Source organism: Amblyomma maculatum, chromosome 3 (genome assembly GCF_055883805.1).
Source record: "Amblyomma maculatum isolate TAMU_Amacu chromosome 3, ASM5588380v1, whole genome shotgun sequence".
Taxonomy (NCBI): domain Eukaryota; kingdom Metazoa; phylum Arthropoda; class Arachnida; order Ixodida; family Ixodidae; genus Amblyomma; species Amblyomma maculatum.
Window position 1 is genome coordinate 1,734,109 of NC_139346.1, and position 25,393 is coordinate 1,759,501.

Here is a 25,393-nt window from a genome sequence, read left to right on the forward strand (position 1 = left end):
TTTCTTACATACGGCAGAAAGCAACGGAAATTGAGTCTTCTGCTTTAATTTTGCTTGATCAGGTGAGAAATTTTAGGAAGAAACGACCAACATGGTCTGAAGAAATGACCCGTCAATGTGTTGTGCTGAGACACATTTCTACAAGAGCGTATGAACACATGCGGGGCCATGGAATTTTCAAACTTCCTGGCAGAAAGACACTGTCCGCATACATTGGAATACAGAACAGTGAAACAGGCTTCACTGAACTGGTTGAAGCTCGCCTCAAAGCAGAGCTTGAAAATCTCAAGGTGCCTCAGTCAAGAATGTGTTCTCTCATCATTGACGAGATGCGTATTAAAGAGAAGCTGCAGTACAATAAGCAACAAGACTGTTTTGTGGGGCAGGCAGACATGAGCTCGCCGAATGCTAGAAGTGTCCTTGTGTTAGCGAACTCCCTTTTGTGTTTTGTGATCAGTGGACTTTAATCCTCGTACAGGATTCCTGTTGGTTACGTCTTTACAAAGGGTTTAATCGGTACCCAGCTTCATGCGCTTACAGTCTTCATAATGAAGAAATTTGAGCCTTGCGGTTTTCATATTATCAGACTTTCCACTGACAACCACAAGGTAAATGTACAAGCCATGAGACTCCTAGGGAACGGCATCGTTACCTACAGAACTGACCATCCATGTGACCCGGATAGGCCACTGTTCATGAGCTTTGACCTCTGCCATGTGCTAAAAAAAGTGCGGTCTCAATTTTTGGCACACAACATTGGACCCAAAGGAGAAATTTCAGCGTCATATCTGAAAGATGTGTATAAGCTCCAAAAGAACTTGACTGTGAAGCCGGTGCGTTACCTCAGTCGGAAACATGTTTTTCCTAATAACATAGAAAAAATGAACGTGGTGAGGGCTATTCAACTCATATCTCCTGCGGTAACGGCTGTTTTGCAACATCGTCAGGAACAAGCTGGTCACACTCGTCATATTTCATTCGAAAGTGCAGGCCCGACCATCCCTTTTATGAAGAACTTCTATCGCTGGTTTGTTCTCCACGACACCAGTAATACAGTTCAACATCTGCGCCAGAGGTTCCCAGATGTTAAGCAGTACGACAGCACAGAACCCAGACGGCCATAGACGTCCGACGGTCGATCGACGGACGTCCGTTTTCGGACCTTCGGACATCCGACGGAAGTCCGGTTATGTTCGATATACGTACAGCGGACGTCCGTCGGACTATCGTTCGTGGATCCGGATCGCGTCCCACGGACGTCCGACGGGCAGCCGGAGGCGGACATTCGGACGTTTCCCGGAACATGCTTGCAGGGCCCGCTATTGGTGTAAAAACTTGCCAATAACATTTGTGTAAAGCTCAGCAAGCATGTGCCATGGAAATTTCAGTCACTAGTGCTCAATGCCTTTGTCGTGAGAGTAAATCAGACAACAGAATATGCAACAGGTTCAAGTTTCCTGTTGTCTGCTTTACTTTCACGCACAAAGCACTGAACAGTAGTGTGCAATTATAACTTCCATCAAAGAGGCACATATGCTAGCTGAGCTTTACACAAATGCACCATTCCTGAAAACATGCTAAGTGCATAGGCATACCAGCATGCGAGGTTGTAAAAAAAGCATTTTTTTTGGCTTTATTGCAAAAACTGCATGCATAAATAGTCTACACTAAAAAAATATTGATGTTAAGGAATGGCATGGTAAAATGCAGGCCAACTGGAGTATTAAGAATCTACTTGAATAATTTTTTTTTAATTATCCTTGGCCGTGACAGCTCTTCCCTTGGGGAGGTAGTGAAGGAAAAGGTATTTATTGAAACCTAATATTTCGGAATTAACGAGGAGATGATCAAGTTCTCTGTGGGCGGCCTCCACAGGCCGGGATTCCAGGAGCAGTTACTATCCTGTGCATTTGCTCGATCAGCTGTTGCTGGTCTTTCAGGCCTAAGATGGAAAGAGCAGGCTGGGCTCCTCCTGCAATAGAAGGGAAAATGAAATTCAAGTTATCTGTGCTGAACTTTGATTACACATCTCCAAGGGCAACTGCCAGTTTCTCTCAATTGCTTTTTCCAGATGGCACAGTACGCATGCATCTCCATTCAGAACTGTCACATACTATATAGAAAGGTCATATAACTGCAGCAAAACCCATGCAGAATAACAAAAGATACAAACGTAGTTTGAACAGAACCTGGCATTCAGTATTTTAATGTTTTTATGTCGTCTCTTTGAACATGCCACTCTGACCAAACATGGCATGTTATGCTTGCTGCTATGCGCCCTCAGCAATGCCCAAGACATGGAGTGCACATGCAGAGAAACTAAGCATAAAGGATGCTGTATATGAACATAAAGCACAGCCAGAGCATTGCAGTATTACACAGGTACGCATTGGCGGCAGAAACCTGCATTTTGAGCGGTTTAACAGGCAGATTTCTAAAGTCATTGTTCCTGCTCTGAAAAGAAGTGATCAATAATAACATCATTTAAAATTGTTACCTTTTTGTTCTGTAAACTGCACATTTCGCTGGTTTCCATGTACCCTCTACCGAAGACATTCCCTGGGCGTGTCGGGGGTATATCGACATCAACATCTAGGCTACAAGCGTCTAGAAAGCGTCTCCTTAGAGCAGCTGTGACGAAGTAACTTATCTGATAACATGCAAGCTGCTGCAGCAGAATAAAGATAGACATTTGACATGTGGCTAAAGCCCAATGTGGAAGCATAGCCCGCCGCAGTGATTGCGCAGTGTTCATGCTTCTACAAGAGTTAAAAGTAATTTGTTTACCCACAGCGCTATATGTGACATTACAATAGCAAGGCTTATAGTTACACAAAACACAAAAAGCTGACAACCACAAGCTCCTGATGTATTACCGGCAGCATGCAGCATGGATGTTAGTTACTGAAATATGGCTGCATAATTCTGGCAACCAGCTGTGCATGTATGTCATGGATTTCTCAACTACGCACAACAAATTACAAAAAAAATAATAGTATTTATAAATGCAGCCAGCTGTTCACAAGCAACACTGTAGCTTTTTTATGGGGAAGGTAGTGGGCGCCAAAGAAACTGCCCCTGTAAAGGCACCTAATTTGCCCCTATGTAATATCGGGGACAAGTGTGTGGACTACACAAACTGCAATCAAAGCACATAACTTTTACATCGACCAGGAAACTCGGACCATACTTGTCGATGTGAAAGTTGAACGTTAGTTCTTTCATGTGTGCAAGAGAAATAAGGTCACAATTTGTTTACATCGCGATTCTAGTCCAAAATCTCCAGACATACTGTCCAGAGACTTTCGCCCCCGCAGTATAAGCCACCATTTGGGTAAGAGATTAGTAAAAGAAGTGTATAAAAGACATTAGTGCTGTTGGACAGCCATAGCCATAAAAATGGTATTGACATTGGAGTACTGCCTTAAGGCGGGGCCTAGGGCATTACAAAAGCAAGAGTTAATGTCCGCTGGTCCTCATTTGAACGAACAAAAAGAGGGGGGGGGGGGAAGAAATCTACCTCAACTACATGTTTTGAGTGACACCAAGCCGCAGTTAGTATTAAAGATATCACAGTTTTGTGGAAGATTTGGGAGCGCTTTGCTGCTTTCTTACAGGATTGGACAAAAGAGCTCACCATCTTCAGAAAGGCACGTTATATCGAAATGAAAATAGTGAATTTACTGCATCTGGCCACAACTTGCACACGGAGAGGAAGATGAACTGAAAATTTTATACATGAATGTACGTATTTACAACAGGTGAAACAATGACCATGATCTATGCCGAAGAGGAAAGATCAAAATCTAGCTCAGAACGAGTTCTCCAGGCCGCGGGGCCGTTTCATTAACTTCGGGACACCGCCCACATTTCTCACCCCCAATAACAACGAACTCACACATGACTGGCTAACAAACATTTTGGCATGTCTTTCCACTTTCATAAGTTCTTCATCCTCTCCCTAATACAAGCAATGCAAAAGGGACAACAAATTCGTTTCACAACAAACGGAATTTAGAGAATGGACCTCGAAATGATTGGCTCACTAGGTCACATGCCAAACTCTCTCCCCTAGGAAAAAAAAAAGAGAAAAAATAAATAGAAACCACCAAAACGGTGTCCCACGTGCGCAACCATTGCCCAACGCTTGCATCCTTGGCGGCTCCTTTTACAGGGCAATTATTGCAATTATTGGCGTCCGAGTCAGCACCATTGCGGACCACATCAGAAGAGCCAACCCACATCCTCCCGCTCCGCATCATACAGTCACTGTTACACACTTGCCCTTTTTCAACGCCGCCATCTCCAACCATTGTTGTCATCCAGGGTTGGAATCCTCAACGAGACCCCACTCAGCGCGCCTGCACTGAATAATTGTCACTTTTATGGGCTCCTCAACAAGGAAGAGGGCCTTACACCCTTCAACCTGACAGTTTTTTCTTTGAACGATAAGCAGTTCTTCCAAAAGAGGTGCTCGTTTCAAAGCTGGGCTACCTCTGGGTGATGGGTCCAGTCAGAGTACTAAGGACCCCTTAGTACGCTTAGTACTAAGGACCCCTTAGTTGTATACTGTTCGTAAAGCTCCTGAAATAAAAATGAGCCCCCTACATGACACAGCAACGAGAACAAACTGCTTGTCCCCGCGTCTTCGAGTGCGACAGCAAAGTCCTCGGAAGAGGGGACTTCTTTCCCTCTCTGCCTACGTTTCCGTTAAGCACTGTAGCTGCTGTAGCTGCCTCTCTGTGCGTGTCTCTCTGCCTCCTGTCCGAGGGCAAGTGGGAGACGGCCGCAGCTGGGCATTGAACAGGTGACCCAAAAAGAGCAGACTGATAATGGTGCCTAGCATACCCACCGATCCCTTACAGAAATCATTAAAGAAATGAAAGCAACACATCAGATAACGCTACAATGTTTCTAAGTGCAAAGTCGACAACTCCAAGTCATATAAATATATGTACAGGGTCGTCCACTTCTAGCTATAACACAGACACTGCTTTCAAATCAACATTACGTACGAAACAGCCACATATCGATGCAAATCAGTGCACACACACAGGGACCCGGATGTGCTGCTTCACATGGCCTGCCACTTAGCTTTATTGTGTGGCCGGTTCAAACGCAACAGCGTTTTGAAGGCGGTGAGCATGTTATAGCTAGAAGTGGACGAGGCTGTACATCTCCGCACATTAACTAGACAGAAACAGTGCAGAGTAAACTAATAATTCAGTGTCTAGCAACACTATTAAAAGGGGATAAAGGCCACGGGGGGCTACGATTATTAGTACCGTTTTGCCTTTAAACTACAATAACATACTTGTTGCAAGCTTAAAATCAAAGATTCACACCTGTCCCACCCACAGCAATGGAACACACATCTGACTCAAGTCTGCAGAGAAGAGCAAGCTAGACTATTACAGACGCACCCTTGGTTATTTTTCTGGCATTTCTGAGGGTGAAGAATCTGACTTGTCAGTAGCATGTATATGAATAAGAATCCTATGACAGTAAATGCATCAGATTTTCTGGAGTGGCTTTTCTTTGCTGACCACATATGAGGTGAGCTATCCAACTTGGCCTAGGTTTATTCTATGAATAACAAAGCTATAGCAGGTACACAGTCGTCCACTCTGGCTGAACATGCGAGTGCGTGGCATGCACTTTTTGAGATGCCACTGCATCCATCGCAGCTGCACATCGTAGCGAAGAGGCAGACAGCGTGAAGTACCAGTTCTAGTCCCTCTACCACCACTGGGGTCCCAAACTAGGGACCCCTTGTTTTTGTCAGGTCAGGCCCCCTCAGGGTCAGCTAGTGAATAACCTCCTGTATTTGTATCTGATGGCAATGTTTTCCACCGCCACCCACAATACGCAGCTGCGCATCATAGCAGATGTGAAGCAACAGCTCCTGGTCCTTCTATGCATAAGCCACTTTGCCTTGATGCATGCTTGCGCACCATAGTAAAGAGGCAGACGACATGACGCAGCAGCTCATGGTACCTTTACACATGAGCCCCCCCATTGTACTTCGATACGCACCATAGCAAATATACAGACTACGCCACACAGCAGCTCCTGGTCCCTCTATGCATAATTGCCTCAATACGTACCAGCGTACCTGAGCGAAGAGGCAGACGTGAAGCTGCAGCTCCTGGGCCCTCCATGCACAAGCCACTCAGCATCAATGCACGGCTGTGCACTGTAGTAAAGAGGCGAAGGACGTTAAGCAGCAGCTCCTGGTCCCTCTACACATCAGCCATTTTGCCTTGATGCGCATCTGCACACCGTAACAAACAGCCAGATGTGACAAAGAAGCTCCTGGTTTCTCTACACATAAACCACTTTGCCTCAATGCACGTCTGCACACCGGAGCAAAGAGGCAGATGACGTGAAGCTGGAGCGGCTGGTCCCTCTACGCACAAGCCACTTAGCCTTGATGCATGGCTGTGACGGATGCATTGCTATTTTGCAAACTGCATGCCACACATTCCCATTCAAGCTAAGAGTGGACGACTGTGTAAACTTAAAATACTGGTTATTTACTTCAATGGACAATGACAAAAAGTAACATGGTGGACAATGCAAAAAGAATTTGCTGCATAAAGTTTGTTCAAACCAGTTCTACATCCTACATGTAAACAAGCTAAAACCTTAATGTCGAAGGGATGTCCTGTGTGTTTAAAATCATCACGCTCAAACAACTTCAACACTGACAATCATGATTCAATATTAATAATATAGATAATGATACAATACTCACTTTTAGCCATACCAAAGAAATGAGAATGCAAAGGAATGTTGCTGTTTTTTCCCCGTGGATGACAGTTTTCCATGTTCAAAATGCTGCTTCCTGTTGGCCTACGAAATCGGCTACAGCAAATGGCATCTGAAAAATTTTCGGAAGCCTCATGCTAGTCTTCAACGAGAAAAGCATTGCCATACAGAAGCAGAACACAAATACTTTTACAACACACTAAAAGCACCAACTGCAATGCTGTTTTTAGGATGACTAGGTAGAGGTTTTGCTGTAGCAAGCCAAATGTTAGCCTTCAATAAGGAAAGCATTCCCATACAGAAACAGAACACAAAAACTTTTACAACACATTAAAAGCATCAATTGCACAAATGCTTGTAAGATTACCAGGTACAGGTTTCTGCTATAGCCCATATCATGTGACCAGCGGCTATCAGAAGCCTTGTATGTGAGCATGATGCCCTAGATTCAATTTATGGCTATCACTGTATTAACAAGTATGGGTTTAAAGCTACTTTAATATGATAATCTAAGAACATGGTAAGAGCTTTCAGTGCGAGACATAAGCTCAGTATCATGCACTATAAGGTGCTGCATGGCTCTAGTGTAGCTTTGGCATTATCTCGCTGTCAATAATGCAGTGAAGTTCTGAGGAGCCTTTGAATATCTGTAAGGACAAAGCAACAACAATTTTGTTTTCATCTCACTTTTGCTCAACTCGTTTCTTTTTTTTTTTTTTTTTTTGAGCCCGCGGCTTGCATGGCCTCCCAGCTATGCCTGTTTTGCATAAAAGAAGGCGTTGCAGGTACCAGAGCTCACAGCCCAACTGTATCGCGGCGGCGGTATGTCAAATTCGTGCCAGAACAGCGCAGAACAACGGGTCAAGAAAAAGACAAGTGCTGACTTTTTTTTTTCTCTCATCTCCTTGTCCGGTTGTTCTGCGCGGTTCGGTCCCACATGCATAACCAACATGCGCAAGGTGCTGTCCTGGTTCGTCAAAGCTGAAGGAGAGTACTAAACCTTTAGTTATTTAGTAGCTACAGCCGTTCCTTCTGGAAACTGTAGTTGCCGTAGAGCTCGAGAGAGAAAAATCAGCGACTGTCCATTAAAAAAAAAAAAAAAAAAAAAAAAAAAAAAAAAAAAAAAAAAAAACTCGCGACGTTTTCACAAGTGTAGGCATGTCGCACGATAGGCTCGAGGAGTGCAAAAGTTTTCTCGTATAGTTTTTACAACTCAGCACGTTTATAACTCCTTTAAAGCTCGGGCAGGCACTCCTTTATCAGAGACAGAGAAGTTGCGCGGCTTACTGGCGCAGCATCCAGTAATGCCGAGAAAGATGGCCCTCAGACTTGAGGCTGCACTTTAGTTAGTCGGCGCGGAGCCATCCTGTCAGTCTCGCCTAAAACACTCGACCGTTCGGCTGCTGTACAGAGCTGTTTCCTTACCTAAAAGCTCACCACTATCGGTGCATCGAAAAGTTCCACTAAAGAAACAAAAGTTCGGTGAAATACTTACTTTGGAATCGGCGGGTGAACAAAGTGTGCCAGCCGCACAAAGCCACAGCAAAAACAATGCTAGCAGTGCATTACAGCCGTAGGTATTTGTAACTGCGCAGAAAATGCAGAACACGGAAACGTGAAGCCATCTTCCATGACTAAACTTCAACTTGTCAGGTGGATTGGATTGGCTCATTTAAGATTTTTTTGAGGATAGGTTCGGTTTCGTTCTTTTTGAGCTTGCTGCGTCTATTCAGCCACTGATTAAAATTTCACCGAAGCATCATGATAGAAAAATGTTTAATGGTCATTTCACTTTTAATCAAAAATTTTTGATGGAAGAATTCAACGATGAAACACGCGGAAAATAAAAAAAAACTGTTTAATGGAAACGCTTTCTATCGCATCGATTCGCTCTGACATCATATAATGCAGACTTGACGGTATTACTGATTTATACGCTGTTCAGACGAGCACGACGACTACAAACTATATCATAGCTGTGTAAAAGCAAATCCAGTGGCGGACGTACGGCGGCTGTCCGCTGGGCGAACGGATTCGACCATCCGCCTTCGTACGTACGCCGGAATTCCGGCGGACGTCCGAAATCGGCCGCCGAGTTGCGGCCGAGTTCGGTTGTCCGTCGGACGTCAGTGGCCGTCTGGGAAGATGCCCGGCTTGAGTGGCTAGAGGTCACAATGCCAATGTATCTGCATGAACTGAAAGCAAGGTGCACCCATCCTCATGAGTTTCTGACAAAGGAGACATACGAGGCATTCTTGCCCACTACGTACAGCACTGTGGCTTGCATATAACACCTGTTGAGGGCTGAAAAATTTGCATTTGTATTGACACGGAAGTTCAACAGTGACCCGATAGAGTCTCTATTTGGAACACTGAGAAGGTCCGCTGGGTGCAATGATGCACTAGATGTTCGTGCTGCCCTTTCAGGGCTTCAGAAAGTGCTGAAAATTGGAATAGCTGCATCCAATCCACTTTCGAATGTGGCACACAGTGAGCCGGCAGTCATGTCAATAACTGTATCACTTGAGAAGCCAGAAACATCTGTTAAACCTCATTCGCAACTGGGAAGAGCTGCTCTGAATGTTCTTCAAAGACTCAACACTACTGTTTTGCCTGTATACATGCCTTCGCTGCAGATATCTGCGACCGTATATGTTGGTGGCTATATTGTCCGCGTCATCAGTGAGCAGATAAACTGCGAGAACTGTGTGGCAATCGCATCCGAACCACCAACAAATCAGCCATTGGAGCCAGGACCGTGGGGGACTTTTATATCCCTCTGACCAGCTGCTTTTTGTCCTGCGTGCGTTCTCTGAGCAAGCCCTCTTCCGAGACTCATGACTAGCTTGGTGGCACACGCTCTGTGTGCGTCGAAGTTGCTGCAATGTAAAGAGAATGATGCACCTGATGGAACTTATTGCAGTGCGTTTTGTGAGGCCTCTCCTTGCATTTAGCATCACAGACAAGCACGATGCTTACAAGTAATTTCCTCAAAAGCCACTTTCAAGAAAGAATCTAAAACTGCGATAAGCAGTGTTCAGGTGCTCTTTGCACAATTGTACACATAAAGTTAAAAAGCGAAAGCAATTTGAAAATAAACATCCCTTGTATATATTTCATTAAACTTGAAGCACTTCTGATTGGATTTATTCTGCAGATTTCAATAAGTGTCGCACTTTTCATTGTTTTTCAGGTATGCCACTGACGAAGTCGGAAAAGCTCTTTCTTAACACACCATATGTTACATGGTGAACTTTTTCATATTGACTTCATTCTAGAAAGTCCTTGCATGGTGTTCGGATTATGCGAACTTGACACTTCACTGAATAGAGTCTGTAGAGGTGATTTAAAGCATGGTGTGTGCATTCTTACAAACCAACATAGCTTATTGTATTGAGTATTCTTAGTTTGTTCTGCTGCTGTGCGCGTTGCGCTATCCTAAGGTGCTAGAAATGCAGTAAAGCTAAATTCTCAATGAATTCAACTGGCGCCAGAAAAAGACATGTGAATTTCACATCCATTCACATTCTGTAATATTTTTATCTGCTTCGGATGTCTTTTGGTTGTTTTTCTTTGATATCTTTGCTCAGTGCTCCTCGTGGGGCAAGATATGTTGAAATCGTCACATAACCAGGCCTGCGGAAAACAAAGCGGGAGAACACGTCTTGCTGTGTTTTTATCTGCTGCGTTGCCACTTTCCACCACGCGCACCACCTCCGCCCCTCCGCTGTCCTGGTAAACCAGCGTAGGGGATGGATGGAATATAGGAGCGTCCCCTTTGAAACGGGGTGGTAGCAGTAGCTATCATGCTCATTTTTCTCCCTATACCTTAATTATTGATTTAGAATGGTTATTATACCATCATTCTATTTATAAAATTTTGTTCCTACATTACTAACATTATGTCACTTCTCTGCTTTTGAGCCACCAATCTTCCAGTCGTTTTTTGCTAGTTTCCACCGCCGATTTATTCACCCGGCCACTGTTATCTCTAAACCCCAGAGCTTCAGGAACAGTGATTGAGCCTGCACCAACTTCCGGATGGATACCACTACATTCGAGTATAATATGGGATATAATATGGGATATATATAATAATATATATAATTCGATATAATAAGATGATAGCACGAACACGCTATCATCTAAGCGCCTACCATTTCTAAAGCCGTTCTGAAGTTCTCTGAGTATCTTGTTACTTTCAACCCATGCTTGCACCTTTAATTTCACCGCCTGCATGGCTAACCTGTACATAACAGATGTTATAGTAATCGGCCTGTAGGATTTTATGTGCATCCTGTCTCCTTTCCCTTTATAAATCAAATTCAATGTACTCTGCCGCCGGCTGTCCGGAATTTGCTTATTCGTTATGACTGTTTCCAGAGCTTTTAACAACGTTTCCTTACCTTTTGGACAGAGTTCATTAATCAGCTTGATCGGAATTCCATCTATTCCTGTAGATGTGTTTTTAGGAATATTTTTTTCTGCCTTTTTTCCAGATTAGATTGGTCAGTTCTAAGCTGCTTTGTATTCTGCTACCTTGTGTTGCGTCCTGATTGGCGGAGATTACCCTATCGTCGCTCTTAAATGACTCGGCTATAACTGATGTAATGTAGTTCACTGCGTTATCTCCCTTTAAACAATTTCCCTCGTCATCTTGAATCCTATCCTGCTTTCTTTGATTCTTCTTCCCTAGCCAGCTTATACGGTTCCAGAATGCTCTTGCTCCGCCTCTAGAGGCATCGTGTATATCAGCCATCCAGCGATCGGTGGACGGTCTTATTTTATTTTCGACGAGGGCCTGCACCTGAAGTTTCTTTTGTCGATATGATTCCCATTTTTGGTCGATTTCCTCCTGAGATACCTGTGCTTTCTTTGCCATTCGGTGTTCCCTTGAAGCAGCCCGTCGTTGTTCAATAGCTTCCCTGATTTTCTTATTCCACCAGCTCCGTGGCTTGCTCTTTCCATTCCAGCGGTTTGCAACTTTAACCTCCTGAAATTTCCTCCTTATGAGTAGTTCTACCTGTTCATAATCCGAGTCTTCCATGGGGCTTTTCTCTATTGCTTCCTCTATGTCTGCTGCCATCTGCGCTATTTGATCGTCGTTTAATTTTGCGTTTACGTTTTGTCTAAGTTCCATTTCTCTTTTCATCAAGGGCCCCATCTGCAGACTAATACGTTTATGATCACTTCCCAGACTACATTCCCCTTCTTCGCCTTTTTCCATTTTTGTGACCTTGCTATAAATTTCCTGCGACATTAGACAATAGTCAATGGTCGTCTGCCTGTTGCGGAATTCCCACGTGATTTGGCCTTCAAATTTTGTTTCTCTATTTGCTATAACTAGATCGTGTCACTCACAGAAATCTAGCATTAGCTTGCCGTTACAATCCGTGTATCCATCCAGATCGTCGATGTGGCCGTTCATGTCCACCAGCAGAATAATATTGGCCCCGTTTCCAAACAGGCTTATATCGTCACTGAGACATTCAATAAGATCCCTGTTCTCTTGCCTGCTTTGATGTCCTGTTCCTAAATAAACTACCCCTAGCCAAGTCCTTATGCCGGCAATTGTTCCTGAAACCCAGATATGCTCTTTACAAGATGATTTAATTTTTTGCCAATTTGTTCCCTGATGTATCAACATACCTACCCCTCCACCCTTTTTTTCCGTTCTCGTTCTGTCGCACCCTTCCCAGAAGTAGCCATCTATAAACGGCGGATCTTCTAGATCCCTGAGATGAGTCTCGCAAAGAGCGTACACACCTATTTTGTCACCCTTCAACTGCTGTTCTATCTCTAGCCATTTCGCTCATTTCCTACCTCCTTGTATGTTTATGTAGCCGATCCTAGTGTTAAATTTCTTTTTTGTACTTTTCTTTCTCGACCTACCCTTTGCCATTTTTGGCGGCTCAGCCTCCATTATTACACTTTCTTCTGCTTCACTTTTGACTGCCTCTGTGCACGGAGTCCTCGCGGATCTCCTAAAAACGCTAAAGCCCTAATAAAACCTGCTTTATGTACCTCCCTGTTTACCTCAACCACTTCGAAACGCTTCTCCAGGCTTAACTTTCTTATGTCCTGGTTAACTGTCGCCACGTCCTTTTCCATCTTTCCGTTCAATCCTAGCACCTGTGGTACTGTGCATACAACTATCTGCGTCTGCTGTGCTATCTCCCTGATCTCGTCAACTCCCTTAGCTAAACTTTCCACCACTCCTGCAGCGTCACCATTTAGGACATCGTTTAGCCTTGCGGCTACTATTACCATACTGCGCTCTGCGGAATTCTTCAACAGCCTATTTTTACTCTCTTTTAGCACTTCCCTCTTTGTGGGATGGATGGATGGAATATAGGAGCGTCCCCTTTGAAACGGGGTGGTAGCAGTAGCTATCATGCTCATTTTTCTACATATATCTTAATTATTGATTTAGAATGGTTCACTAAACCATCATTCTATTTATTAAATTTTGCTCCTACATTACTAACATTATATCACTTCTCTGCTTTTAAGCCACCAATCTTCCAGCCGTTTTTTGCTAGTTTCCACCGCCGGTTTATTCACCCGGCCACTGTTATCTCTAAACCGCAGAGCTTCAGGAACAGTGATTGCGCCTGCATCAACTTCCGGATGGATACCATTGCATTCGAGTATAATATGGTCAAATTTTTAACCGGAGTTTCCACATACAGCACATGCGTCATCTCCATTGTTAAACTTCTTTTTGTAGCTGCGTGTTCTAAGGCACCCTGATCTAGCTTCAAAACGTAGGGCACTGCCTCTTGAGTTATGAAAGAAATCTTCCTTCCTGATCTGCATTTTCCACTTTCGGTATAATTCCACACTCTGTTTCTTTTCCATCGAATTTGTCCAATTTTTACCTTCTGTGTCTTTCACCTGTTGCTTAATGCTGTTTATTTCTCCGTCCTTGTTACTAGCATACTTACTAGTTAGTTTCCTAGTTCTTTTCCTCCATTGTGAGTCAACGCTTTTGCATATGTTTGTTTAGGTGGAGGCACCTGGCGGCAATGCGTTGTACTATCACCGACGGCGGCGGGCTATTGTGCTGCGCTCTTTCGCCGGGCACTGAAAGTATAGAGGAGGCGCTGGTAAAACAAACATATGCAAAAAGTAAAAATTCAAACACAAACCGGCCGACACTAAACCACACACATAACCCAAAACAAAATGAAAATACTGTAAAAACACCACTATACTACATTCCGCCTAATCTGCACACAAGCTAACCCTGAATTCAAAATGGCGTCGCGAGTATCACATAAAGGATCGGCCCATTGTGAGCCTTGCCGTGCGCTCCCACGTCGCCAGAGAAACCGTCCACATGGGTGCTAATTCAGCCCCAGTTGGGTGCCAGGTTGTGGGCGATGCCTCTGCCCGAGGGGTTCGCAAGACAAACACATAGCGGGCCACGTAAGAAATCTTTCAGTTCAGTTCAGGCGTTCAGTCGTGTCCGACTCTTCGTGACCCTATGGACCATGTCACGCCACGCTTTCCGGTCTCTCACTATCTTCTTAACATTACATAGCTTCATCTGCAATGCCTCGAGAATGCCATCTAACCATCGCGTTCGCTGCCTACCCCTTCCCCGGTGACCCTCAACCTTTCCCAACATCAAATCTTTCTCCAGCGACTCCTCTCTTCTCATCAGATGACCAAAGTAGCTGAGCTTTAACTTTAGAATTTGACCCTCCAATGAGCAGTCAGGGTTTATGGTCGACAATATCGACTGATTTGATCTTCTGGCAGTCCAAGGAACTCTTAAGAGTCTTCGCCAGCACCACAATTCAAACGCGTCAATTCTTCGGCGGTCAGCCTTTTTCACAGTCCAACTCTCGCATCCATACATCACAACCGGAAAGACCATAGCACGGGTTATACGGATCTTGGTTGGCAGACTAATGTCTCTGCTCTTTACTAGGCGGTCAAGGCTAACCATTGCTCTCTTTCCCAGAAGCAGGCGTCTCCTAATTTCATGGCTGCAGTCTCCTTCCGAGGTAATCTTGGCGCCCAAGAACAGAAAATCTGTCACAGCTTCCACTTCTTGTCCATTGATGCTCCAGGACTTGATAGGGCAAGACGCCATGATCTTCGTCTTTTTAATGTTCAGTTTAAGCCCAAACTTCTCACTCTCTTCTTGTACACGCATCAGAAGTCTCTTGAGTTCCACTTCACTTTCTGCCATTAAAGTGGTATCATCCGCATATCTAAGGTTGTTGATACGTTTTCCAGCAATCTTCACTCCAGCTGAAGACTCGTCCAGACCGGCCTTCCTCATGATGCACTCTGCATATAGGTTAAATAGGCAGGGCGACAGTATGCAGCCTTGCCTCACCCCTTTCTCAATCGGAAACCAATCAGTAAGACCATGCCCAGTTCTGACTGTGGCCTCTTGCCCTTCATAAAGGTTCCTGAGGAGACAGATGAGGTGAATTGGAACTCCCATCTCTTGGAGAGCTTGCCACAATCTGCTGTGATCTACGCAGTCAAACGCTTTCGCATAAAAAAATCTTTATCTCACTTCAAAAGGCGTCCGTCCATGGCGGTGCGTGAAGTCAGCGGTGTCGTCGTCTCGGAAGGCAAGCAGCGAGCGGCAGGTCGTCGGCGAGCGAAGAGGGCGAGGCGACGGCGTGCGCCTTCCTTTATAGGGAACCCAAGCATAGCAGGGTGGCGCTGCGGGTGTCAGTGAACAACGCCCTCTCCGGCCAACGCCATGTAATTGGTCAGGGCAGAGTGAATAGCTCGCCGGTAGACTTTCGTGTCTTTGCGGCTTCTGCACGCGGAAGCAACTCGCTTTGCGCGCGCTCGCGTTCTTTGTCGCTCGCGTTGTTGAAAGCTGCTGGCGCGCGCGTGCGCCCTGACCGCAGTCCACTCGCTTTTCGCGCGTTTAGGTTTCCGTGCTGAAAGAAAGCTGTCTCGCGCGCGCGCGCTCCTGCTTCTACTTTTCAAACTCGCGCTTGGACGAAGTGGTGTTTGAAGCGAGTGTGCAGCAACGTACACGCTTCGATGTGGTTTTAAGAAAATAGCCGACAGCGGTGGCTATTTTCGCAGCACAAATGTCAAAAAGGGAGAGCTTTTAGTCAGCCATGTGCATTCTGTTGAGCACATTATAGAGGATAATCTGTTATCGTGTAGGCTAAGTGTGTGTCGCAGGTCAGCGACCACATCGCGCACGACGTGGAATTTGAGGCAAGTATTTAATTTTTATTATACCCATTTCATTAAGGCCTAGACTTGTAAAGCGCATGCAACAATTCGACGCGCTGTTTGCTTTAATATCTAAAGAGATTGCAGATGTAATCTAGTTGTGCATATGAACTTATTATAAGATACGTGGCTTCCTTCGCATCTTAGGCGCGCTTTTCTGTACATGCCGATATGTTAATTTTGATGCCGATTGTAACGCAATTGCATACCCAGAACATTTTATACGTAGCTTCCACCTGAATAGAATGTGCATTCACATGTATACAAAGAAACATCAACCCTTCTGCTGCAAACGAGATATTTTCGCGTTATAATTTTCTTGAATCGCATTCAGCTCCTAATAACTGGTCCCGCAATTGATCGACTACAACTGGAATTGCACAAAGTAAATGAGACATTTCTGGACAATATCTAGAAATACAAATTTTCGCTGTGTGGTTATTAATTGTTCCTATAGGTTTTATATTGGTATATAACTGTTTTATTCAATCACCCGCCCCGCCGCGGTGGCTCACGCGTTAGCTAGGGACTGCTGGTCGTGGCGACGCGGGTTGGACCCCGACCGCCACTCGCTGGAGACGAACTGCAAGGAGGTCTTTAGAAATATAAGTGCCCGTTAAATAACCACGGAAGAGAGGGGGGGGGGGGGGTGAAATTTTTATAGGTCTCCAATACAGCGCCCCTCGTAGCCTTGTCGCGCTGAGGTGTACGTTAAACAATACGAAACTAAACGAACATGTTCACTCAATTGTATTCTTGCTTACAGGTCATTTTATATATCCTACCTTGGAGCTTCAGTGTCGGCTTTCTAATGAAAAAATACTCTGCGTCTGAGCATAAGTTGCAAGGCAGCATATCCTTGTTCTCTTATTTTAGTTCTGCTCCTTATGTCGTGGGTTCGAAATGAACCAAACGGCCTCTGTTATGTGACGTGTTTCTTTGCAGCTAGCATGGACATGCCCTGAAAAGCGCCAGCTTGCGATTTCCCGTCCCAAGTGTACCTGCAAGGGCGGGGCGCTGCAAGCATGTTGCTGCTGTGTGCTGTTTCATAAACTCCCACGAAGATGAGTCCTGCACAAGCCAGGCGCAACAATGGGGCAAAGCCAGCGGCAAAAATCTGAAGCCCTCTTTAGAGAGCATCTGGGCCTTAATGAAATGGGTATAATAAAAATGATATACTTGCCTCTAATCCCACGTCGTACACGATGTGGTCGCTGACCTTCTAGAATCTGCTCAACAGAATGCACATGGCTGACTATCAGCTCTCCCTTTTTGACATTTGGGCTGCGAAAATAGCCATCGCTCTAGCTGCAACACAGCAGGCCCACATCTGTATTCCTTGTAACCACACCTGTGTAGCCTATACTAATCAAATCTGTTATGCCCATTTAAAACTCTTCGAGTAATTCATTCATACTAAACAGGCATGAAACAGATAAGGAGTCAAGCACATTACTCCTATGCCATGCAGGCACGTTCTTGGTTGAAGCAGGTCTTTTTAGCTATGCCTGATGGTGTTTCACATAATGTGGTAGCTGACGAGTATAAGCTAATGAGTATGTGTGAGATGATAGTGTCACAAATTCAGGAATTGGTGATTCAGCGAGCATTAAGTAAGTTGTAAAGTAATGAGGAACTCTAGGGAAAGCCATTAAAACTATTGCATTAGGGCTGATGTCTTTCAGGTTTTTTTCTCATTTTCTGCTTTGTTTTTTATTTTTGAGGAAATATGCTAAAAGGAACCTGTAAAGGTAATTATTGTCATCTTGTAATGCAGTACATTTCTTGGATTTTCGTTGCCGACATTCAAGTCAAATTTGAAATGTCTCTGCATACACCCTTTAATTTACAAATTTCTCAAAATTGCTTTCCGCAGTCTATTTGGACGTCCCGCTCTTAGCTGGCCCCTACTGACACAAACGTGCATTGTAAACCAAAATACACTCTCAAGGGTGGATATCGGTGTCTATAACTATTACCCTTGCATCCTCAGAAAGGGTAATTTTAGGTTGATTTTGTACCCTTATAAAGGGTACGTTTAATATTTTTTCCCTTTTGCAGCAGAAACTGGGAAAGGTGTTTTATGCCAGTTACACCCGTTCACAATGGGTATAAAGAGCATTTTTTTACATTCGCACCCTTTTTTTAATTTTGCACTTTTATACCGTCCTTTTCGTTTTGGAAATTTCTTTACTACGTACTGCGTGGCCAAGCAATGCTCAGTGAAATGATCAAGGCCTTGCACTTCCCAAAATATCCGGTATGTGCTGCAGACAACACAGCTGCTTTCTTTTGGTTTCAGAACGTTTAAAACATGTCAAACATTCAACGAGAATGAACACACATGAAACTGTACTCTTGGAAAACCATTTATTGAAACCATTCAGGGGACATGACAGACATGCTATCAAAAATATGACTTTGGCTTCAAGGCTAGAAGAGTAGATTCTCAATTGCAAGAACAATGTGCTTTACCATGGCCTGGTCTTTAGGCAAAAACAATTTGATGTGCTGCTATGAAGCGCTGAATCATGTGCATCAGGTCTTTGGTACTTCAACACCTAAAAATACCTGATCAAGTTTACAAAAAGCCAGTGTGCTGCCATTCATGCTATAGCGCCTTCTACGATGTCTGGAACTCTGAGTACGAAATTAAAAAAAAATCTCTTGTGCCTCTGCGAGGATGATGCTGGTCAATCCGATGCATGGTCCTGAATAAGAAACAACAAGGAAGAACAGAAGTTAAGATGTTCGCTATTTCTACAAATGACAGCATTGTTACCATCTACTGGCTTACATACTTGTATCAGCAAAAGCTGTTACTGCAGTTTGATAAAATATTTCACACTTCAGAACCTGCAAGGCACAACAAAGCAGCCCGTCTTCAAAATTTCTATAAAAAAACTGTCTAAGTTACAGGTTTTTCTTTTTTTAATGCCAGTCCATGAGCCCTTTTAATCAATTTTTCCTGGCTATTATATTCAGTGCAGTGTTTCGAACAGCCAGATCAGACACACATGTGTGGAACATTGTGGCACTCCTTCAAGTACCTTGGTTTTTGTCCCTCTTCAGGCACCTATATGTAGAAGGCATTTTTTTATTGAGTGCAAAAATCCTACTGAATAAAATATTGCCACACCCCTGACCATCTTCTGGCGCCACCAAGTGGCCGAATGTCTTGGCACGTGGCTAAGCGTCATCCTCGTCTCTCGAGTTTTTCGATTAATTAAAAAGGGCCAGCTCGGTTGTAGTGCTGCTTGCTACGTGTGCTGGTGACATTTGGTGGAGGTGCTGGGTAAGATCCCATGTACGTTGCCCCCGAAGACGTCAGTGACGCTGCTCATCAACGCGTGGACGCGACTCCTGTCCATAAAGCCAGCCGCCGCCTGCGAGGCCTACAACCTGAGTTTGAACCGCTGTCCACCCCGCTACGAACCATGACATCCACGACGAGCAGCCAGACAAGTCAGCCTTTCAGCAACGCCCCACCGTTCGTCATTCTCGCACCGCGATCACCGCCATCATTTCATGGTGACCGGTTAGAGGATGTGGAAGACAGGTTGGCCAGTTTTGACCGTGTGGCTGCATTTAACCAATGGGACGACGAGCGGAAGCTAATGAATGTGTACTTCGCGCTGCAAGACTCGGCCAAGACGTGGTTTGAGAACCACGAGGCGTCCTTTGTCAACTGGGCAGCCTTTCGCCCTGAGTTACTTACAACATTCAGCTCGAGTGCGCGCAAAGAAAATGCAGAGATTGCAATCCGTTCAAGGTCTCAACAGTCAAATGAGAGTGTGGCCATATTTGTCGAGGACATGACGCGGCTTTTTAATCGGGCTGACCCTACCATGCCTGAGGCAACGAAGGTACGACACCTCATGCGCGGAGTGAAGGAGCAGTTGTTCGCTGGCCTCATTCGGGATCCCCCAAGAACTGTCACAGATTTCGCGAGAGAAGCTACCAGCATGGAACGTTCCCTGCAGGAACGGAGTGCCCAATAGGCCGCCAGGCAAGCGTAGCGGCCACACCCTGCTGCGCGTCCGTGCCAGCAGCCAGGGACGAGGCGTTGCGGGAGCTTGTGAGGAGCATTGTCCGCGAAGAGCTGCAAAACCTCCACTTGAATGCTCCCTCTGCAAATAATTATTCTACTGTGGACGTCATCCGTGATGAAATTCGGCGAGCGGTGCAGCCACCACCTCCACCAGCACCACAACCGGAGCCATGCATGATGACTTATAGTGATGTCTTACGTCGACCTGCTCCCGAGCCAAATCCATTCCGTCCCGTTGTCGGACCACCGCCTCGCTCCATGCGCCCCGTCGAGCAGCGACAAGAGCTGCACCCCGTCGAGCCACAGCAATACCAGCGTCCCGCTATCAGCAAGGCGCACTTGTGGCGCACGCCCAACAGACGGCCGCTTTGTTATCACTGCGGCGAACCTGGTCACATTCTCCGCAATTGCCCATACCGGAGAATAGGCTTGAGAGGATTTCCACCAAACGCGCCTCGACCCCGCTATGGCGAAAGACCACAGGAGATTGAGGAGTACCTGGCTGCTAACGAAATGTAGCCAACGTCACCACAACGGCGGTCGCGATCGACATCTCCGAAGCGTTTTGCTTTGCCCACTCGGTACTCTTCCTCTGGGCAATTTAGAGGCACGTCCCCTCACCGGGAAAACTAAACACGGCGACCTCCGGGGGTGGGGCCGCCGCTACGTTTCAGATTAAACAGCCTCCACCCGACGATTTGACGCGACGGCCCGAGCGGCGACGACCCGATCCGACGAAATTACCGACGTGCTGCCAACGCATTGTTTCCGGGGAAACTTTTGTAACCGCCAACAGTTGTGATGTGACCGCACTTGTGGATACCGGCGCAGATTTCTCCGTCATGAGCAGCCAGCTAGCCACGGCACTCCGTAAGGTTCTGACGCCTTGGTCTGGGCCAATGATGCGTACCGCCGGTGGTCATGTAATGACGCCGATTGGCATGTGCACTTGCCGCATAGAGATCTGCGGTTTTACTTTCACTGGCACATTTGCCGTATTACAAGAGTGCTGCAAAGATCTGATTCGCGGCATGGATTTTCTTCAAGAGTGTGGTGCTGTCATAGACCTTCGGGAGCAGCTCATGGTATCGTTTTCAACTAAGCGAGCCGTTGATAGCAACACGGACTTCCGGAAAACGATGTTGCGCGTCTGTGACGACCACATAACGATCCCTCCGCGTGCGAGCAAGTTCGTCACAGTCGAATGTGATCACAGCACTGGCACGTGTGGCATTGCTGAAGCTAACATGTCACTGCTTCTAACTCGACAAGTTTGTGTAGCTCGGGGCCTTGTCGAACTTGTCCGTGGCCAAGCCAACGTGCTAGTGACAAACTTCACATGTGAACACCAAGATTTGACGGCGAACACGACGGTCGCTTATTTTGAAGAACTTGGAGAATGTGCAGGCCAGTACGCTTTATCCAACACGTCAGAACCCGACAATGTGACTCCTACAGCCATTCAGACTGATGTGAACCCGCACCTCTTGCCCAGTGAGAAACGCTGCAAAAAGAATCTTGTGAATTCGTTCCGAGATTGTTTTGCATCAACCTCCAAGGTCCGACAGACGCCACTAACGAAGCACCGAATTATAGTTGCCGATGACCAACGTCCACTATGTCAGCGTCCTTACCGGGTGTCTTCAAAAGAACGTGATGCCATCCGCCGCCAAGTAACAGAAATGCTCCAGGACGACGTTATCCAACCGTCGACGAGCCCCTGGCCTTCGCCTGTTGTCCTCGTCGCAAAGAAGGATGGAACCTTTAGGTTTTGCGTGGATTACAGACGCCTCAACAACGTCACGAAAAAGGATGTGTACCCCCTGCCACGCATAGACGATTCCCTCGATCGCCTTCGCCATGCCACTTACTTTCGTTCCTTGACCTCCGCAGTGGATATTGGTGGTGGTAACAACTTTTATTGCCACGAAATGAAAGGAATTATTTCGGGCTGGGGCGAGTCTAGGGTGGCCTCCAGTCGGGAGCGACCTCTTGAAATAGAGGTTGACGAGCGAGACCGTGAGAAGACCGCTTATATTACGCCGGATGGTTTGTATGAATTTAAAGCGCTCCCGTTTGGCCTGTGTTCGGCCCCTGCCACATTTCAGCGAATGATGGACACTGTACTCTCTGGTCTGAAGTGGCAGTCATGCCTCGTATATCTCGACGACGTTGTGATTTTCTCGGACACGTTCGACGAGCACCTGAAACGTTTGCGCGCTGTCTTCGAGGCCATCCGATCTGCCGGTCTCTCTCTAAAACCCGAAAAATGCCACTTTGCTTGTAACCAGCTGAAATTTCTCGGCCACATTGTCAGCGCTCGAGGTGTTAGCCCAGACCCAGAGAAGACGGCCGCTGTCTCTTCATTCCCCAAACCAGCGGATAAACGAAGCTTGCGTCGATTTCTCAGCCTCTGCGCGTACTATCGTCGCTTTGTTAACAATTTCTCCAAAATCGCTGAGGCTCTGACCCGCCTGACAAAAGACGCCGAGCCGCTCTTTTCGGGCCCCGACCAGGAAAACGCTTTCACGGAACTCAAGTCCCGTCTCCAATGTACGCCAATACTTGGCCACTTCGACGAAGAGGCCGACACGGAACTGCACACGGATGCCAGTAACGTTGGCCTCGGTGCGGTCCTTGTTCAGTGGCAGGACGGTGCAGAACGTGTCATTGCTTACGCCAGTCGCACTTTGTCCCGTTCCGAAGTTAATTATTCAACTACCGAAAAGGAGTGCCTCGCTGTTGTGTGGGCAGTCATGAAATTTCGTCCGTATTTGTACGGTCGTCCGTTTCGTGTCGTGAGCGACCATCACTCTCTGTGTTGGCTGGCAAACCTGAAAGATCCATCGGGTCGGCTTGCTCGATGGAGCCTTCGGCTGCAAGAATTTGACGTTACAATCGTACACAGGTCCGGCAAGAAACACAGTGATGCTGACTGTCTGTCCCGCGCCCCTACTCCCTGCCACGCGGACGGCTCCGACGACAATTTCGTTTTCCTCGGTGTTATTGCGACGTCCACCTTATCCCGAAAGCAGCGGGCTGACTCTAACTTTCGCCCCTCATTGAATACCTCGAAGGAACCGTGTCATCTCCTCAGCTCTTCAGGCGCGGACTGTCGTCATTTTGCCTGCGTGATGGTGTGCTCTACAAGAAGTACTACGGTCCAACAGAAACTGCTTATCTGCTTGTAGTACCCACAACGCTACATGACGAAGTTCTTCGTGCGTGCCACGATGACCTTTCTTCCGGCCATCTCGGGTTTTCTCGCACATTGGCACGGATACGCCGAAAGTACTACTGGCCCAGGCTAGCTGCCGTTGTGCACCGCTACGTCCGTACCTGCCGTGAGTGCCAGCGGCGGAAAACACCACCCATTAAACCAGCTGGGCTCTTACAGCCTATCGATCCCCCGAAATTCCCATTTCAACAGGTCGGCATGGACTTACTGGGCCCATTTCCGAAGTCCTCCATGGGTAACAGGTATATAGCGGTTGCCACTGACTACCTTTGCCGCTACTGTGAGACCAAGGCCATTCCCCGTGGTACCGCAGATGAAGTTGCGCATTTCTTCATTCACAACATTGTACTCCGTCATGGTGCGCCAACAGTCGTCTTAACTGACAGAGGAACCTCGTTTACGTCGGCACTCACGAGTGAGGTACTTCGAGTCAGTGGCACCACCCACCGCAAGACAACAGCCTATCATCCTCAAACTAATGGACTGACTGAGCGGCTTAACAAGACAATTGCCGATATGATTTCTATGTATGTAGACGACGATCATGGGAACTGGGACCGAATTCTGCCGTACATCACGTTCGCATACAACACTACACTCCTGGAAACAACACGCTTCACTCCATTTCATTTGGTTCATGGACGCGAACCCTTGACTATGCCGGATGCCATGCTTCTTCCAGATTCTGGTCCCTCCACTGTCTTGGGGGCTGACGAATTTATTCGTGACGCAGAAGCTGCACGCCAGCTTGCCCGACAGCGAATTCGGCACCAACAAGTACACGATGTCCAGCGCTACAACCTGCGACACCGAGAGGTGACTTACACGTCCGGCGACCAAGTCTGGGTATGGAGCCCAATACGGTTGCGAGGGCGCTCTGAAAAGCTTCTGCGGCGATACTTTGGACCTTACGAGGTGCTCCGCCGCCTCAGCGCGGTGAACTACGAGGTGCTACCACAAGGCACTGTACGCTCCTCTCGGCAGCCGAAATCTGAAATAGTTCACGTTGCCAGAATGAAGCCATATTACAATCGTTAAACCATTTCAGGGCCCAAACTAGAGCCATAGACTTTCTCGTATAACTTGCCCCGCTTTTCGACTATTCCCCTACGCTTGCGGCATCGGGTCGATGCCCCTTGGAAGGGGGCAATTCCACACCCCTGACCATCATCTGGCGCCACCAAGTTGCCGAATGTCTTGGCACGTGGCTAAGCGTCATCCTCGTCTCTCGAGTTTTTCGATTGATTAAAAAGGGCCAGCTCGGTTGTTGTGCTGCTTGCTACGTGTGCTGGTGACAATATGTTGCACCAATAGCCAGATCTAGTATGGGTCCTGGTCACATATATAAATAAAGAGTTCTACTTATGCACATTATCATTGGAACTTAATCCTGAAGAAGAATGTACCATCCAAAACTGATGCTTCATTCTCATGCACAGAGGAATGTGATTACTATCTTCAAATGTTTTTGCATGCTGTGCTCAAATAATATTTGCAAAATTACAAAATGCCATGAGTCCAAATCTAAAATGCATCTTTCAGGCTCCGCATAATAATTACAAATATTAAAAATTAAATGAGGCTACGATTTCTTTCAACAGTATATGAGGGTCTAAATACCAAAACAATATTCCAGCTAGCGCACACTGTCTACAGCATTATGCTAGCTTAGCTCACCAAAGGCACAGAGGTTGCCCCCAATTTGCTGTCGGGTGATCCAGATGTTTGGACAGCAAGCAAAAGATGCATGCAGCTTGGATGTCTGTAACATAAAGACACAAAAATATGCCAAATTTAAGGTTTTGGTTCAGTCTTGGTTTAGAAAGAACAAGGCACTACGAAAGCTGACAATAATATCTTCTGAGCATCCTACGGCTCACTGTCCACCAAAACCCAGAGCTGCATCAGTGAAAACACTGAGAGCAGGAACAAAAATTTTCTGAACGTGATATGATTTGGAAGCTTACAAACTCTGACTAAAATGTATGCATTTCCCTAGTAGATGGCCACACATTCATGTCACGATATCAGAGGAGCCATTCCACCACTTTTTTTCCTCTAATGGTCCTTCAGCCGCAGCGCTAGAATAAAAGATTACAGTGATGCAT

General features: G+C 46.2%; 1 long non-coding RNA gene and 1 pseudogene across 10 annotated transcripts; one reads left to right on the forward strand and one right to left on the reverse strand.

Moving 5' to 3' along the window:
• The first annotated feature begins 450 nt into the window (after positions 1–450).
• LOC146194099 (uncharacterized) lies at positions 451–9,801 on the forward strand (annotated as a pseudogene).
• On the reverse strand, positions 1,791–8,434 carry LOC146194100 (uncharacterized). 10 transcript variants are annotated; one of them, XR_014705721.1, is made up of 4 exons: positions 8,267–8,434; positions 6,758–6,883; positions 6,108–6,196; positions 1,791–1,969 (listed from the first exon to the last, which is right to left on the reverse strand). It is a non-coding gene; the product is annotated as an uncharacterized LOC146194100 (long non-coding RNA). The 10 variants fall into 10 exon arrangements; XR_014705713.1 differs by having other exon boundaries at positions 1,791–1,972; positions 6,116–6,196; positions 8,267–8,433; XR_014705718.1 differs by having other exon boundaries at positions 1,791–1,972; positions 8,267–8,433.
• Positions 9,802–25,393: the final 15,592 nt, after the last annotated feature.